This window comes from Muscardinus avellanarius (assembly GCF_963383645.1).
Source record: "Muscardinus avellanarius genome assembly, chromosome: 1".
Taxonomy (NCBI): Eukaryota; Metazoa; Chordata; class Mammalia; order Rodentia; family Gliridae; genus Muscardinus; species Muscardinus avellanarius.
The window spans coordinates 149,310,243-149,329,718 of record NC_137786.1 but is presented as its reverse complement, the minus strand read 5'-3'; the positions used below and the strand labels follow the sequence as shown (position 1 = coordinate 149,329,718).

Sequence of the window (19,476 nt, the reverse complement as noted above, 5' to 3'; positions counted from 1 at the left end):
CAAAGATGGACCACAATATTTGAATTAAAAAAATTTTCCCCAGAAGATATTTATGTGTTTCCTAGCACGTCAATCTTTTTTGCCTTTGTTGTGAAACTGGGGATTGAACCCAGGGGCATTCTACCTCCATGCTATCCCTCTAATCCTCTTTATTTTGAAACAAGGTCTTATTAAGTTGCCGAGGACCTTGCTAAGTTGCTAAGACTGGCTTCCAACCTGCAATCTTCTTATCTCAGCCTCCCAAGTACCTGAATATAGGCATGTGCCAGTTGCCCTGCCATTTCAATCTTAAATGCTTTAGTAAAAATAAAATATCATTTTCTGATAATATTATTAATGTTATCTATGTTTACCAAGATTCTCTTGATTTTATGTTATAGATTCTTCAGTTTAAAAAAAAAAAGCGTTCTTACACAAAAGCCACGTACCTCTGACATCTGTACTGTTCCCTCAGCCTGAGATTTTCTTCTCTGTTTTTCACATGATTGGTTCATTCTCTCCTTTCGGTTTGGGGTTCAAATGGTTTTTCCCTTAGAAGTATATCCTGATCACACTTCCTAAATAGCTTCGCTCAGCTACTCTCTTTTTCATTAATTTCTTAAGTTTTTTGCCACACTTATCATAATCTATCAGCATATAGTTCCATTGGGGAAAGTGCTAGAAATTGATAAAAATTTATAAAATTACTGAAAAAACTTATGAATGTGGTGACTTGCAATGGTAGTGTGTGAGTACATTTATCTTCTGATCTCTTTCAAGAAGCAGTTCCAACACTGGCAATATTTATTGAATGTATTTTATGGATTAAATACAATTGTAGAAGTATGTGAAACTAAAATATATTTTATGTTTTGGTTATGAATGTACTGGCAGAGCTAGAAAATTATAGCAAAAATAGTAAACTGAATGAAACTCTATTGGAATTGAAGTTTAAGAGGCATTTTAGAGTTAGAAATCACTGAGAGTTGGTTCAATCACCGAAGACTTGAACCAGGGGCATCATTCTTAATACCTTAAAGCATTATTAGACTTTGTGTATTTATATTTGAGAGCTCAGGCAGTAAGTAGGAGAAAATTGGGAATCTCAATCTGTTTTGAGAAAAAAAATTCATATTTTAGTAGGCCAAAGCCTTACCAAAATAAATATATAATAATAATAATTATATAGATAGTTTAGGATATATAATCTGCTTCTATATGCCCTACAGAAATAATTTGAACCTATCTCCATTTATTTATTTATTTATTTATTTATTTATTTATGCTGTAATGGAGGTCAGGGGCATGCTACCTCCATGTTATACCCACAACCCTGTTTATTTTATTTTGTAAGCAGGGTCTTGCTAAGTTTCTGAGTATCTCACTAAGTTGCTGAGGCTGGCTGGGAACCTGCTGCAGTCCTGTCTCAGCCACCCAAATACTGTAATCAGAGGTGCCACTACGCCTGGTGAATCACCTCTCTTTTGATCTTATCCCAGTGACAGCAATTTATTCTTCCTGGATTCATGCAGGTCCAACAAAGTAAATGACACATTTTAATTTTTAGTGCTTCATATCCAGGATTAATAATGGAAACTATAGTTACTACATTATTCTATATTCCTAAACAGTGCTCAACATTTTGCATGTGACTGGCAACAGGGTCTAGATTTCAGTTTCTTTTAATACTGGAATAGGTATCATATCTCTGATAATCTGTTTCATAAAAGAAAAGCAATGCTTACCTTGATCTTTGATTTTTATTTTTTTCGATAGTGAAGAAGAAACCCAGGGGCATTTCATCTCTGAGCTATACCCCCAGTCCTATTTTTTAGTCTTTTTGTTTTTTGAAAGAGGGTCTCACTGAGTTGCTACTTAGGGCCTTGTTAAGTAGCTGAAGCTGTCTCCGGGTCTCCACCTCCTGAATGCTGGGATTATAAGCGTGAGCCTCCACGCCCGATTGATCATTGATTTTAAATTATAAAAAATATTTAGAGCAATAAATTCAAAGGTGGTTTTTAACTAGTCACACATACTACATATATTTTTCTTTTGTCTACATTGAAAAAATATTCTACTTCAGTAAATGACAGTAAAATATCCTGTCAGAATTATTGAATCCTAGGTATAAATTTTAGAACCAGTCTTTTTTGTTTTAAATACAGTGTTTAACAATATGTAAACTTTATATATCCATACTAAGTTGTAGTAGCCTTCAATTGAACCAAATTACTCACTTTTTAAAAAATCAATGAATTATTCACTGTGAACTATATGTTCTGAAATAGACACAAAAACAATTAGGCAGTCTGGTTGATGATCAAATAAAATACTTCATTCACTGAAAAATCTATTTCTTCATATAATCCCATGGATTTTGTATTTGATGTTTCAGCATTTATGATACTGCTTTGCTCTGCCTTTGTGGATAACAGTACTGTTTCTTTCTCTTTCAAAGGTCCAAAACATTAATCGATTCCTTTGAAGTGAATGACTGAAGTGCAAAATTATACTGTCATATTTAAAAATGTAAATTCTGATGTTTTTTATGTCTCAGTCTAGTGAACTTCTTTTCTGAAATGTAATATAATGGAAAGATAAAATAAGAATTTTGGGTTCATACTGAGATAAAATCCTCACCATCACTTACTTTTTTTTTTCATCACTTACTTTCTATATGACAACCATTAACTGACTGCATGCCTCTAAGCTTCAGTTTTGTCGTCTATATAACAACAAAATAGTTTAAAAAGAAAAAATATCTACCCTAAGTTTATATTGATGTTATAAAAGCAAAGGGGTACACAAGGTGCTCAGAAACGTTTTTTGGTCCCTCTTTTCTTTAGACTTCACTCCAGAATTGTCTCACCCACCCACAATGTTAATGCAAATAATTTTGGACAGGAAAAAGTGAGCTTTTGTCTATGCTTTGTCACTAGTTCTATGTCTTGTTTATGGAGGAGGTAAACTTGAATTTTCTTTTGTGGAAGGAGAGAAAAGGAAGTGGTCTGTATGTAACATAGCCCTTCCTGAAGTTCAGGCACAATTGAGTCAGCAGGCTAGGAAAGCCATCCTATTTCTGTGGTAGGCACTTGTGAATGAGAACGAGGCCTCCTTGATATATCAGGACTGAATTGTTCTGAGCCTCCACATCACTGGCTGCAGTGCTCTTTTTTTTTTTTTTTTTTTTTTTTTGCTTGGTTTTTGCTGCGTCCTGTGCAGCACCACCACTCTCTAGGGATCCTGGCATGATTTTCTCTGAATGTTGGGATCCAGAGCTAGAGCTGCTGGTGTGGAAGGAGGCGAGTTCTCAAATGAGTCTGGAAAGAACTTTATGTAAGTCCTCTTAGCAGAGTTGTGATACTGAATGAAGGCTGCAGAAGTGGCCTAACTGATGGGGTCCCCTGCCTTGGTTATCATGTCCTGCATGAAAAGAAGAACCAGATTCTCTAACAGTGCCACTGTTTTCCAAGCTAAAATGCTAAAATCTTCAAATCAACAACAGTAGGTTTGATCTCTATGCTGCTACATCAAACCAGTCTTGAAATTTGGAAGCTTTTTTGGAGAACGTTGTTGACTTGCACACAATTCTGCATATTGAGCTGAATCTATAATTCGAGTCTGTCTTTCTGCACTCGTCACTCGCTCATGTGTAACTTCATTGATTTCATCCTTTACTAATATGGCCAAATGCTCTCCTTGTCTGGTCAGTGAAGCTGAGAAAGTTCTGAGCAATCTTTTGTCTTTTTTTAATATTTATTTTGCAATATTGAGTATGGCATACAGGGGCATTCTACTTCTGAGCTATAACCCAGCCCTATTGTTTTATTCTTTATTTTGAAACAGGGTCTCACTGAGTTGCAAAGGGCCTTATTAAGTATCTGAAGCTGTCCATGAACCACGATCCTCCTGTTTCAGCTTCCCCAAATGCTGGGATTACAAGCGTACACCACTATACCCAACTTTTAAAAAAATGTTTTATAGGTGCATTGTAGTCATACATCTTAAGAGGTTACAAGATGATAGAGGCATGCATGCACACATCACTTATTTTTTGTCTCTTCTTTATACCACAGCCACTACTCAGTTTGTCTTCTACAAGATAATCCTCATCTAGATCTTTGACAATCTTTGATTTGTAGTTTTAGATAAACATGTACTTTAGCAGCCTTTAAATTTTTTTATCTTTTCCCATCGCATGCAGATTATACATGTACCCCTTCTTTGAGACTGACTGTATTCACTTAGTATATTATTCTTGACTTTCATCCATTTTCTTGCAATTAAGGTAATTTTGTTCTTTGTGGCTGAGTAAAATTACATTGTGTATATATACCAAAGTTTTGTGATTCATTTGTTCATTGATGTATATCTAGACTGATTTTACAGTTTGGCTCTCATAAATTGTGATGCCATGAACATGGCTATGCAAGTTTGATTATAATATTTTTATTAAATTTCATTTGGATAAATGCTCAGGGGTGCTATCTAAAAGACTTGCTGGAGGAGTGTTTTGGGGGACTAGGTAAAGAGGGCAACAAGAGTTGTGTGCATGCATCTTCTAACACTTTGTATTCCAATATTATGTAAAACTACAATGTATATAATAAAAAGTAAATGAAAAGTAGGAACATAAAAATCAAGCCGGTTGTGGTGACACAAGCTTACACGATTGTAATCTCAACGTTTGGGAGGCTGAGACAAGAGAACTGCCATTTGTGGACAGCCTCAGCTACTTAGTGAGCAACTCAGTCAGAACTGGTTTCAAAATAAAGAATAAAAAATAGGGCTGAGGGTGGAGCTTGGAGCTAGAATTCACCCCTGGGTTCCATCCTCAGTACAAGAAAAGAAAAAAAAAAAACAGAATATCTTTGGGAGAGATATTTTGCATATCTCTTTGTAGCTGAGAAACGTATGCACCTTGCTGTAACAGATTGAATGTGTACCACATCTCCAACCAAAACTGCTATTTCATAGAGGTCTCCATGTATTATTGAAGGAAAACATCATACTGTGCAATTCTGCTGCAAGGCTTATTGCCTTCTCTGAACTTCTACTTGAAGTGGCAGTAGACCTTGGGCTAGCTGCAGTATTATTTATCTCTGCTTTAAGGACACTTGTAATCATGATGGTACATCCTGTGTGGAAAATGTGGGGGTGGAAATGGCCCAGTTTCTGGAGGTTTTGGCTTGGGTTACAATATAAAGGGGTCAATCTTTAATCTCAAGCAAACACATTCTGGATATTTATTGCTCAGGGTGTCAGTAAAACCCCATTCCTCTCACATTTGCACTCCCCCTTCATGTTCTACTTTATCTATAGAGAGTGCTGGAAAGACATTGGAGAATGTAAGGGCTCTTCATGGCTGGGAGATATGCTCACTACTACATACTCCTTGAGAGGAGAGAAATATATCTTCTAGGAGAATATTTCATGGGTCTCAGATGGCAGATGTCGCAGGTGTGCCATGCAAAAGTCTGTAAAAGTCTCTTTCATGCAGTAAACCTCACCTCCATTCTTTCTATCTATGCCTAGACTGTAGCTCTGGGAGGATTCTTCCAGATTTGTTACCCCCATGCGTGCTGCCTCAGCTGTAGAGATGGTTACTGATCCCTGTGATTTTGTTTGTCTGTTTTTTATAAAAATAATTTTGGTGCATTGTCATTATACAACACAATGCAATTCAAAGTAATACACTTGTACGCACATTCATCACTTTGTTTTTCTCTCCAGATCCTACTCAGCTTTTCCCCTCCTCCCTCCCTGTACATGTTAATGAGATTGGTAGTGATACCTTCATAAATGAACATAGCCTTATTTGATCAGTTTCCTTTCTCAATCTTCTTTTTGTCCCCCTACCTCCCCATCTTCTTCCAATAGTCTACCGGTCTCTTTCCTCTTTTCTTTCCTATTTTCTCTCTAATTTCTACCTATGAGAGAAAACATACAATTTTTAACTTTCTGAGAATGGCCAATTTCATTTAGCATAATATTCTCTAGTTAGATAAATCTTCCTGAAAATATAATTTTGTCCTTTATAGCTGAATAAAACTCCATTGTATGTATATAACACATTTTCTTTGTCTATTCACCTGTTGATGGACTCATAGGTTTGTTCCATGATTTGACTATTGTGAATTGTGTTGCATGTATATGCATGTATCACCATAGTATTCTGATTTTAATTCTTTTGGAAAGATAGTGAGGAGTTGTATATGGTGGATCCATTCCTATTCTTGAGGAACCTCCATTCTGTTCTCATAGTTATGGAACTAGTACACAATCTCAACAATATATAGGAGTTTCTATTTCACCACTTCCAAACCAGCACTGATTATTGTTAGTATTGTTGATTATTGTCTTTCTATCTGAAGCTAGATGTAATATCAATGTTGTTTTGATTTGCATTTCCCTGATTGCTAATGATGTTCTACAATTTTTATATATTTTTTGGCTATTTGTATTTACTATTTTGAGAAGTTTCTGTTCAGTTCAATTGCTCATTTTGTTTTGTAATTCTCTTGTTCTTTAGAATGCTGGTCTTTATTTTTTTATCATAAGTAGGCAGTACCCTTATTAATTTTATATAAAATATTTTTTGTTCAAATTCTCTTAGTTAATACCTTTAGAAATAAATAGGTTACATTGGATCATCAATCATTTTTATTTTTAAATAATATTAAATTTTTATATTTTATGATATTTAATGGAATATGTTTCTATATGTTTTAAAAACATGTTTTGGAGTGTGCCCTGCAGAGACCAGTACCTGGAGCAGATGTGGTTTATTTAATTGTGTTGCAAGGGAGTAATGAGTGGGTAAAGACCAAAGAGAAAATAAATGGGAATAAGGAAAAATATATGGGTGAGAATCAATAATGATTGTACTTAAATTTCAGACCACTTGATTTAGACCAATAGTTCCCAAGTACTGGTAGTTATAATTGTCACTTGGGAAATACATAAATAATAAGTAATTCTGAATTTTAAGCTAGATGAACTGAATTTAGGGTTAGTAATTGTACAGTATATATACATATATTTTTGATATTTATTCTTTTTTAAATTTTTTATTGGTGAATTGTAATCCTACGTCTTAATGGAGTACAAGATGGTAGAGGCATACCTACACATATCACTCATTTAAGCCTGTATATTTTTAATACTTTCTAGATAATTCTGATGTTTTCGTGCCTCTTCATCTCCACAGATCAATTAATAAGAAAACTGTTCACAGAATATTTGTTATGTGCCAGAAAAAGTGGTTGATATTGTAGCCTGTCCCAAACTTTGATAAAAGATCACTGGCTAAGTGACTTTCTTGTTAGACGTACATACAAAATTTTCTCAGGGTATAAATGAGGAAGAGATAGAGTCCTTTCTAAAGAGTACAGGGCTCTAAAACTGTAACAATGGTATTTTTAAGTACTCTTATTTTCATCCTAAGAAACAAACACTTATTTGAAACTGGGAGTATTTCTCTCTGTGTCTCTGTCTCTGTCTCTCTCAATATCGTTAATATTTTGTTTTGTTTAATTGTTATTTGTTACTCTCCTTGATTTAAGGTTGCAAAGAAACCAAAAAAGTAAGTAGGAAAGGATAAGGACCAGAGGTTAGGATTGTGTGTAGAATGTGTGTTCTTGGTCCAATAATATTCAAAGTCAAATGTATTTAAAATTAAATTTTAAATCTGTGTGTGTGTGTGTGTGTGTGTGTGTGTGTGTGTTTGTGTATATGTATGTTATATAAAAACAATATACCAGCAAGTTCCCAGGTCCCAAGTTCCCAAGTCCAACTTACAGGAGAGGAATATTTATAGTTTTTCATTTAAAGTACCCATTTACCAACATTCAAATACATTCTTTCCTTTACTTTTTTTGTAGCTTACTATTGTATAACACATTTTTGTGATGTGCTCTCCAGTGGGAGAAGAAAGTTACTGTAGATTTTGGGACATGGTGGAAATAGAACCACTTGAAGTTTCCTGGGACCTGAGTTTAATCTGAACACTCCCCCTTATTGAGGACTTTCTCATCTCTATTTATTCCTATGACCATTCAGTGGTGGAGGGGATATTTAAATGTAGGTTTTTCTAACTTCAAGGCCATATTCTTTTTTATTAAATAAAATAATTTATAAAAATACTTTATAGATTGGAAAAAGCTAAGCAAATACAAAAAACAATTTAAAAATATCAGTAAGTCCAAGACAGAAGAGGTTAAGTGACACAAATAGCTCAGCAAAGGCAAAATTACTTTAAGTTGAGGAAATCAAGAGAAGCCTTTTAAAAGAACCTCACAAACAAGTAATGAACAGAATAAACACATGGACTGAAGAACAAATATCTAGGCTATGCTCAGAGAACATGTATAATATATTCAAAACTGGAGTAGACATCAGGAAGAAAAGGAAAAGCCACACAGGTCAAGGCATAAGCAGGGGTATAACATAGCTGGATGTACTCTGTAAGAAGACAAACCAAGAAATGGGGTCCCTACATAAGAGTGCCTTAGGTGTGAGGTTCAAGAGAATGATTAGTAGAATAACAGTGGGAAAGGAAAGAACTTCCAGTATATACTTTGGAAACAAAATCCATTAAATTTAGCTGATATTTGCAAGATTGTGAGCTGCATATTAAGAACTAGTAAGGAGAGGGAAAGATGTTTTGATGTCTTTGTTACATAGGAATTGCCTGTATCACCATATACTATAAAACTCTCAAAAGAAAACTGTAAAAATAGGAGACAATACTTAAATTCTGGGCCTTTATATGTTGAGGGATCTAGAAGAGAGAACTAGAAAGATCTAGAGATCTAGAGCTAGAAAAACTAGTGAGATCAGTGAAGGGGGAAGGCAATGTGCTACTAATGAAGCTGTGAGAAGGGCAGGATTTATGTTGAGATTTGAGACCAGCTGTTGCATTTGGTAACATTTGAAAACAAACCTTTAGCAATCATGGAGGTTGAAACCAGATTTTGAGGGATTAATTTTTTTATTAGGTGACGAGGAATCAAAAGCTGGGAAAAGAGCCTGATTTTTTAAAAGAATTTTCAGCATGAAATGCAAGGGAGAAATAGGGCAAGACTTGCAGGATTTGTAACATCAAGGGGAAAATAGGTGTGATCTTTTAAAATTGGTGTGATCTGAGGATGTTCAGGGACTGAGAGGAACATGATAATCAGTATTTTGATGTGATAAAGGACTGAAATAAGATGAGGGGTACAGTATTTATTCAAATAGAGAATCCTCTATGAAAGAAGGGAGCTTTGTTCCAAAAGCCTTTCAATAGTCAAGATAGCTTGTGTCGATCTTGACAAATTTATTTAAAACTGTTTGGTTGGTCTGGAGAATGTTCTGTCTTTTTCTTATGCTCTTTCAACTTTGAGCAAGAATGAAAAAGAACACACATATTTTAGCACACATGCATATTGGTGAAAGAGATAGAGAGGAGATGGAGAACAGAAAACAATAATAATGCAATCAAATAAATCTGAAAGATCCTTCTGTATACTAGGCATCCAAGAAGATACGTTGCTGCTCAGATAACAGACACTTGGCAGCATCTTAAAATGTGGTACCTCAATCTCAGAAACCTTACAGCATATGCCATTATTTAGAAAATTGAGTTCAAGTAATAGCACTTGGCAGAATTTTTCGGGGGGGGGGTTAATGTATCATGAGCAAAGTGATTGCTAAGTAAATTTGAGAGTGCTTGAAAATTCAACCTCAGTGGATGTTGATGAGAGATGAATGTTTTACTCAATATAATTGCCCTTTTATCACTAAAGTCTCATGCAATTTAGAGAAGACACTTTTTTGAGAAACCAAAAAACTTTTAAAAAATTTCTTCCCAACATAGTTTCTTTTGGAGTTCTTGGTATAGTTTTCTGAATCATAACTTTCTGGACACCTTTCTATGGATCAGAGAAACATCTATGGTGGAATAGGAGACCTGATACGGCCAATTTCTTATAGTTTCCTTCAAGTCTATAGCATAAAAATAGCTGTTGGTAACTAATGACAAAGTCAACTATTGCATTGGTAGAAATCTTTGGGTTTCCTGAACGATGCTGCCTGTGGTTTAACTAGAGTGTGTTCTGTTCCTCTTAGGGCTTACCTTAGACAAGCAGGTGTGTGTGTGTGTGTGTGTGTGTGTGTGTGTGTGTGTGTGTGTGTGTACATGTGCATGTATATTTGTGTGTATATTTAACAGTTATTCTAAAAAAACAGTTTATTTCATTCCCTGTTCCCCATCCCCTACATGGGTGCCCTTCATGGAGGCAACGCAAGCTTGGACTATGCAGCAGGAAGGTGGTGGGTGATGGGCCAGTGGGGATCTCAGCGTGTATGCCATTACTGATGTTTTAGGAAGTCAGTCATCAGATAGGCATGCTGTGACACACCAGTGTCAACTCAAGTCTTCCTTTTCACTTGGGAATATTTGGGTGATGTTTTCAAGATAAGGAAATGGAATGAAAGCCAACAATGGGAGCTCCTGATAATATCTCAAATGCTCAGATGCGGGAGGAATGGCAGGGACACCCTGTAGACAACCCAGGGCAGAGGCTCTGCTGGGTGCAATGTTGGCTGTGCAGATGTAGCTCTTCTAATCCCATGTGTTCTGTCTTTCTATCCAAACTTTGCCATAGATATAATTATTTGTCCCCTTTTTATGTTTTGTTTTATGTTTCTTACGCTGTTGTCTGCTCAACTTTCTTTTTGAGAATCTTGCAAAATCACTGTCTTCTTTAACTTATTTTTAAAGCTTCTATTTTTTTATATCATTTTGACCTTTCATCAGAAGGTTTATTTTATAGTTCATTTTCTTAATCTATAGTTGTACTTTGAAAACCTGCCACAAATCTAGTAGAACTTAAAATTTTAATTTAAAAGTTTCAGAACTATATTTGGATTGCTTTAAATTATATAATATTTAGATCTGATCATAAAACAATAAAATAAGGGTTATTGTTCAACTCTAACAAGAAATTTGGGGGTGCACAGTCTGAGGTTGTTTCTCTGATGTTATATATTCCTCATAGGTTTTCTATCTTTTCGTTCTCTTTATTGTGCAAATTTATTTTCATGCTCACCTTATGAAAGCAGGATGGCTCAGTCACTTTTAATCTTAATTTCACTGTTCACTTAGAAGGAAAAATAAAAAGCCAAAAGCAGAATAGTCTTATATCAGAGAATCCATGTTTTTTTTTAGAAATCCAAAGTTTCCAAAACCACTTCATATGTGATAGGCTGGGAATGATAGACTTCAAGAGAACATACTGCTATCCCCGAATTAGCGTTCCCTTTATAAGGAAGTAATAGGTGGCAGTAATTAAGATGGACAATATCTTTTATAAGAATATTTCTCACAAAAAATATTCTAAAGTTAGCTAATAGGTAAGATGCACTTTCATAGTAACACAGGAAGAAACGATTTAATAAAAATAAGTCAGAAGATTAGATAAATTAAATTAGATTGAACAAAAAACTGGATTAGACTCATCAAAATGATATAAAACAGTGATATTTATTAATCCAATTCATGGTGTATCACTTGTTGTTAACAACCCTTTTGTCTCTAACCTGAAGGACTTTCCAGCTAACACGAAATCTTTTATGCTTGTAAAGAATTTCCTTGACTTCTGGATGCAAGAATTTTCAGTGAAATCATTCATAATGTAGTTTTTTTATCTAAATGGGATCAAAGATTTTGATATTCAAGTGTCCTTCAAAATAAGAAATTAGAAACATTACACATGGTTTTATAAAAGTGGTTTTAAGTTTTATATTATTGTGGCCAAATGAGTATAACAAAGTTTACCATCTTAATTGCTTTTAAGTATACAATTCAGTGGCATTAAGTATATTCACACTGTCAATCAATCATTACCACTATTCATTCCAGAACTTTCTTGTTGTTGGTGGTGGCACTGGGCATTCTACCTATGAGTTATACTTCAGCGCTTGAAATTTTCCATTTTGAAACAGGATCTCACTAAGTTGCTGAGTCTAGCCTCAAATATGTGATCCTCCTGTCTCAGCAAATACTGGGATTACAGGCATGTTGTCACAAAACTGGCTTCCTGAACATTTTTATTGTCTTAGAAAAGAAATCTGTGCTCATTAAACAATAACTTCCCATGCTCTTCTTTCCTCAGCTGCTAATAACTACCATGTCCCTTCTCGGTGCCTCAAACATGTAGAATTATATAATTTTTATCCTTTTATGTCTAATTACTTCAATCACTATATTTTTAAAGTTCATCTATATTGTAGATTGTATCAAGTTTTTTCTAAGGGCAAAGAATATCCCATTATATGTGTATAACTTATTTTATATATCCAGTTATTTGTTGATAGACATTTCCATTATGTCTACTTTCCGGTTATTATAAATAATGCTCCAATGAATACAAGCATACAAATATGTTTGAATTCCAGTTGTAGTTCTTGGAATAAGTGCCTGGCCATTACATTGTTGAATTATATGGCAATTCTCTGTTTAACTTTTTATGTTGATTGTTTTTCAGAGTGGTGTCCACCATTTCCATCCCACAAAGACTGCACTGCAGATATAATTTCTAACCATCAGTACTTAGTCCTTATTCCCTCCCTCCACTCCTCCATCCTGCTTTCTCTAATAGTCACATTAGTAGGTGCGAAATGGTATTTCATTACAGTTTTCATTTGCAATTTCTTAATGACTAGTGGTTCTGAGCATCTTGTTATATTTCTATTCACCACTTGTATATTTCTCTCTTTGGAGAAATATCTTTTCAAGTCATTTTTCCATTTTAATTTTTTTCAATTGCTGAGTTGCAGGAGTGCTTCATATATTCTGAGTGGTCTTAGATGTATGATTTGTAAATATTTTCTTCTGTTTTGTCCTGCCTTTTCACTTTGTTGATTTAATTTTAAATACATGTACATTTTTAATTTTTTCCAATTCATTAAATTTTTTTATTTTTCTTATATTTTCAAATTATATAAATGTTTATGTTCTTATATTTCCAAATTATACAAATGTATATTACTTAGTCATAATATGTTTGTTACTCAGTCAGGAGACAAAAAGTTATGCACATACACATATACATATAAAACAAATATATCCTAGGGAAAAAGGAATAGCATTATGAAATCTGTATAAGTAATTCATTCAAAGTGTGTATATAGATAATTGATTGTAGAACCTTAAGTTTATAGCTCTGTTTTCCTGAATTTAGGAGAGAAATATGAAACAAATTATAATTATGTATATTAAATATCTGGATGTACCACTTAAATGAAAATGCTATATATCAACACTCAAAATTTTAGTTTAACTGAAGTCTGATTCTTTTTAATATAGTTTGCATTGATACTAATACTACCACAGAAGTCATACATATCTATACAAGTTTCTATATATCATTTTATTCTAATTAATTAATTAGTGTGTGGGATTACTGGGGGCTAAAACCATAGGCATTCGACCTCTGAGCAAAAAATTCAGCCCTTTTTATTTATTTATTTTGAAATTGCTAAGTTGCTGAAACTGGCCTCAAACCTGCAATCAACATTCCAAGTAACAGGATTACAGGTGTGCAGAACTGTGTCTGGTGTTTGTATTTTATTTTGAAATGCAATAGGTAGGAATAGAAGAGATTTTAAGGCAATTTTAGTAATTTCAGATATTCATTCATCATTTCCCCAAATAATGTAAGTGGTGCTGTATTTTCCAAAATTAATCTTCGGTTTTCACTAATAGTTTTAACAATGTTCCTGTGAAGTAGTAGTTATCTTTTGATGAAAAAAGATTCTGTATCTATAATTTCCTTATGCATGAATCTTCTTTTGATGGAAAGTAAAATCCAAAATATTTTTTGAAGTTTAAACAGTGTTCAATAGTAACTTTTCACCAATATGCAATGTCAAAATTAACTAGTATATTAATAAATGCTGTTAAATGTTGAACATAGCATTACATCTCTAGAATTTCTGTTCTTTCAACCTTCTAGTTTTTGTTTCTGGCCTTCATTCTGATCTTACCTGACAGTAAAACCATATTCCATTGTTTCTTTGCATGTAAATGTTAAGATTATTTAAAAAAGGTCAAAATATCAGACAACAAGCATGTCTTTGTCCACAGCTGTAATCAAGCTAGCTATTAGAAATCTATAGAAACATTAAAAATATTAGTTTTATAGTTCAAATATTCTCCAAAGAAGTTTTCTGCTTAATAATCATTGTATCTCTGAAAACAATGAATTTTTATAATCAGTTTGCCTATTATCAATTATCAATTTATAAAAATAATATCTTCAAATTTAATATGTTAGCCTTTACATAACTAGCAATTTTATTACAACAAGAATGATAACTGTTTAACTCAGATTTTTTCACTTTTTTACATTGATTTATCTCCTGGCATGAACTCTTAATCTTGATAACCACAAATTACTTCCTGCCATTGCTTCTGAGCCATCTGAGCATATTTTCATACAAAATATAAATGCCAACCCACACCTGCTGACATTTTTATATATGTGTGATTGTTGTGACAACATGAAGTTGCTGTATAAAGTTCTGAACACTTGATTTCTATAGTAACTGTGTTATGGCCAGTAAAATTTAGCAGGTCAGAATTAATCTAGAGAACACAGTGTGAGTAGTGTTGACATACATAATATTTAAATACATTATCTGATTATTGTAACAAGTAAAACTGAGATAAATTAATGTGAAGTTATACAACTATCAAGTGATCAATAGAGGAGAAAAGACATGCAAATTCATTAATGTGCAAGCACACAGAAGTGACATAAAATGTGAAACTCAAAGAAGAGCCAGTGGTTGAAACTTTAAATAGCATGTGAAAAGTAGGGGCCTGGGGGATCTGGGGAGAGGTGGCAACAGGAAGGAAAGGAGGCCTGGGCCTGTGGAAGGAGGTATGGGTGTTGAGAGGGAGAGAGAGAACATTTATGTGAACAAAGGCTGTCTTGCTGTGCAAATACAATTTCTCAGGTAAAATCCTAAAATTAGATGGCTAATACATAGATAAATGACAAGTTACACTTTCATTCTTCAAGTTTTCTTAAGCACTTCAGATGTATTCAATCAAGGTCAGTGTACTATATTTATGAACTGAGGTGTAGCTTGGAGGTAGAATTGTCCTGATTTCAATCCTTAGTAAATCTCACACACACACACACACACACACACACACACACACACACACACACACACAGACACGATGGAGAGAGAGAGAGAGAGAGAGAGAGAGAGAGAGAGAGAGAGAGAGAGAGAGAGAGAGGATATTATAGAATATTATACCACATATTGCCAGCCTGGGAAAAGGTAAAAATTCAAGATTTATAAAATAATGTCTGCTGTATGCTTATCAGTTTCACACCATTGTAACCTCTAGAAAGTGCCGGAAAAACTATCATATGTTAGAGATCATCTATATATGCATGTAAAGGAAGTCTGCTGTTGTAGAAATTTATGAACTGAATACAACTTCCTTTTCACAAAAAAAGGAAAGAAAGAATGAGGGAGAAGGAAGGAAGGAAGGAAGGAAGGAAGGAAGGAAGGAAGGAAGGAAGGAAGGAAGGAAGAAAGGAAAGAAGAAGGGAGAAGAAAAAGATGGTTGCTTGTAGCAAAATCTCTCTGGACAATATGTCAGACTCTGGGGTTCATTTCTGTTTAATGAGATATCATAGAGTGATCTATGATTATTGCAGTCCTACTAGAGGAATTTTCTTTAGCTAAATGAACTTCAGAAAAGGTCCCTGTGCACTTGCTGCTTTCTGAGCAGCTTGGGGTAATCAGCCTACTAAAGGAGCATTACTTTGGAGTATCATTTTCTGAGCTGTAGTACAAGCCTCTAAGCCCTCAGGGCATGATACACACAACCCTCCCTGCCTGCCTGCCGTCACAAAAGGTGTCTTTGCTATCCCTGCAGCTTCTGCATAAGGCCTCTCTCCAGACATAATGCCTCAGGTTTTTCACTTTTGTTATACAGTACTCCACTCTGTTTCTCTCAAAGATAGTATTGACAAATGTGGAATCGAAGTGTGGGAATCATGGCGTCTTCATTATCTATTGCTTTAATAATCTGATAGCAAATCTTTGGCTTCTCACTAGATCAGATTTCTATAACAAATCTGTTATTCTATTAGAAGTTATAGTGTTTCTGCTTACTTTATCTAAGATTAATTTCTATAGCATGTTTTAAAATAGTTGAAGAGGCATTGTAGAAATGTGATTTTAATTACTTCTTAGAAAAAGGTTTTCCAGAAAAAGTGCCCATTAAGATCAGTTATACACAGTGTTTTTGTTCACTCAGAGGAAAAAGAATAAAAGACCAACTGTCTTCATATATTGACAATGGACTTCTAAAATATAAAAATTCGTGTTTCTTGGTCTTTTGGCTAAGATTAAGAGTAGTATCTGTCCTTATCAGTTTAAAATATAATAACTATATGAAAGCTTCTTTATAGAATAAACCTCATCTCTTTAATTTTCTTTAGTAATATAAGAAAAATTATATTCTTCACCAAGATTCTTAAAAAACTATCTTTGTTTAGAAAAATAGTTAGAGAAGCTGTAATTTATGATAGTTGGAATCTGCAATCCCAGGTTTGTCACAGGAAAAGGGTCCATCAGCAAGGTGCTTGGGTTCTTATATGACAGTACATGCCAGAGACATAGACATATTTATTTAGGAAAATAGGAAATATACATTCAAGAAGAGAATGTGTACCATCAAACATGAAAGAGGTCCATTGGGAGTGTGGGACTCTTCTTTTTATAGTAGGAATTGAACCCAGGAGGGTTCTACCTCCAAGCTACATCCCACACCTTTTTATTTTATTTTATTTTTTTTTGTTTTGAAACAGATTATCTCTAAGTTGGTGAGATTCTTGCTACCTTACTGAGTCTATCCTTAAACTGCAGTTCTCCTGTCTTAGCCTTCTAAGTACTGGGATTTCGGGCATACACCACCATGCCTAGCAATGCTCTTCTTTTATAGGAGATATTTTTGAGGGGTGGAGAGGAGGTGATATGTGAGAATGACCTCAATCTGATAGTAACAACTATATGTCAGACATCTTCTAGGTCCTGGCCTTCACTGTCTTATCATAGGTATTCATTTTGTTTGAACTATTCAAGGCCATCCAACAGAGCCCAAGGGATTACCACTGTGTGACTTCCATTGTCTGGTCAATAGATACCTCATTATAGATATTCAATAAAAACTTTTGGATGTAGCAGACCTAGTTACAGCCTTTCATTTTACAGTTACATTTTTGTTTTTGTTTTTGTTTTGTTTTGTTTTGTTTCTTTCCGACGATCTATTTCTTCTGTTCAACCTCAGGGTGGCTTGACAGGAGATATCTGAATGAATTACACTGCATAAGAAACAAAAGAGAATTTAGAATTGATTTGACAGAATTGCTTACTAAAGAGAATAGGAACGAAAGAAGAACATGGAGGTCAGAGAAAATGAGTAGCATGGAAGGCTTGCCAAAGGATACTCATGAGCAAATGTGTCCGGTAGTAAAATGGTGAGGTGCCATGCAAACAAAACAAAACAAAACAAAAAAAACAAAAAACAACCTCTCCCATCATGTCAGATTCATACAGTCTTGTACACACAAATGGCTTGTGTGTGATTCTACCCCATACCAGAATCAGTAAGGGGATAAAGGCCGGGAGTTCTTTAGGAGTTGGAATGGAATGATGGTGAATGCATGGTAGAAGTGAGTCCTTGGAACCAAACTAACCATGATAATTTAGATTACTGGGAGTATGCAAAAAGAAATAGGAGTGACAGCAGACCTGATATTTTCTACTGCAACCAGCATGGCATCTTAAATCTAAGCAATGCTTTGTAATGTTTGCTGAATCAGTTGATGAATTAAAAAGGTCAATCATTTTACAGTTTAAAGCACTAAGCAAAACACTTTGCAACCATAAAACATTAATATCTTTCCATTGCATTTTATATCATATTGTGTTAAATTATTAAGTTAAACTATGTGATACAGTTTGCCTCACTATAAAGCTTTAATCTATTTGAACAATTTATTTGCTCATGATAAAATGCAGAACTTATTCAGTGAAAAATTGATTATATACCTAAGGTGCCAGCTTTGTGTCCATGGCTCTAAGACATTAAGCCATACTTTTCTCTGAGTGAAATGTATGTCAAAAAATGTGCTTAGCATCACCGGGCGTGGTGGTGCACACTTGTGATCCCAGGATTTGGGAGGCTGAGACTGAAGGGTCATGGTTCTCAGCCAGCCTCAGCTACTGAGTCAGATCCTTTGCAAATCTGTGAGAACCAGTTTCAAAATAAAGAATAAAAAATGGGTCTGGGGGTATAGCTCAAAGGTAGAATACCCCTGGTTTCCATCTCCAGTACCAAAAAAAAATGTGCTTAGTATCAATATATTGGATACAAATTATAGTCAGAAATTTAATTGTTTATTTTAACAGATCACAACTTTGTAATTAATTCTGATATCTTATTTCTAATCTAATGTTAGCTTATTGATACATTTCTACGATCATAGAAAGATGACTACTTCTTTATTTTTAAGAAACAAAACAAAATATCAGATCTCTGTAGAACCAGACTGTGGAAATAAGAGTTATGGATCCAACTTTTAGTTTTGTACTTCTGTTTCTCCTTAATAGTTTTCTGTCACTTCTAAGCATATTCCCTTGCTTAGAAGACAAGTGTAGGCTTAAATATGTTTTGTATTTTTTATTTTCCCATATCAATATTTAGTGAATTTAGAATAAAACTGTCTATCTTCAAAAGCAATTTAATGCTCAATTGAATTATACTTTTTCATGCCAGCCTCGAATGAACTGATTCTAATTGACATAAAAACAAAAAAAATGAGTACATGTTGAGCAATAATATTGATAGATTTTATACAGCCTATGCCACTGATTGGTTACATTACATACAATTTTAGTAGCTTATTCTGAGTTAAAATAAGAACTTGGCAATCAAATTATTTTCTAAATTAGCATAGGTTTAAGGAAATAGCTGGTTAGGAGAATATGTGCATTTACATTGAACAATTTGTAATATAGAAATAAATGCTCATTCATTTCATAGAAATGATAAGTTTAGCTCATTTAGCAGGGAAGCTAAAAATATGGTAAAGTAAGGACTCCCACTGAAAAATCGGTGCTAGAAAACATTAATTCACACCTGTTAACTAGACAGAATTGGCCCTGAGACAGCACCAGGTGTGCCTTTATTTTTTGCTTGATGTAATTGAAATGGATTGTTTTGTGTCCTTGAACAGTTAGAGGTTAAATTGCCCCATTGAAAAACAGTTTATTTTTTTATTTTTCTCTTCATTTTGTAAAATTTGCACATTTCCAATAACAAAGTAGTTTGTCCCATCAGATATTGAAATATGAGAGCTGAATGGTTGCTTGTAGTATTTATGGAGCTATTTTGTCAAAAAGAAAATGAACTTGAGTAAC

General features: G+C 34.2%; 1 pseudogene across 1 annotated transcript in view; it reads right to left on the bottom strand.

Annotated features, from left to right (window-relative positions):
- LOC308258292 overlaps window positions 1-14,033 on the bottom strand; it is a 97,108-nt pseudogene extending 83,075 nt beyond the window's left edge. The window contains exons 1-2 of the transcript in view: window positions 14,011-14,033; window positions 3,110-3,682 (exon numbers count right to left, since the gene is read on the bottom strand). The product of the transcript in view is annotated as an uncharacterized misc_RNA (transcript). The remainder of the gene's footprint in view (window positions 1-3,109; window positions 3,683-14,010) is intronic.
- Window positions 14,034-19,476: the final 5,443 nt, after the last annotated feature.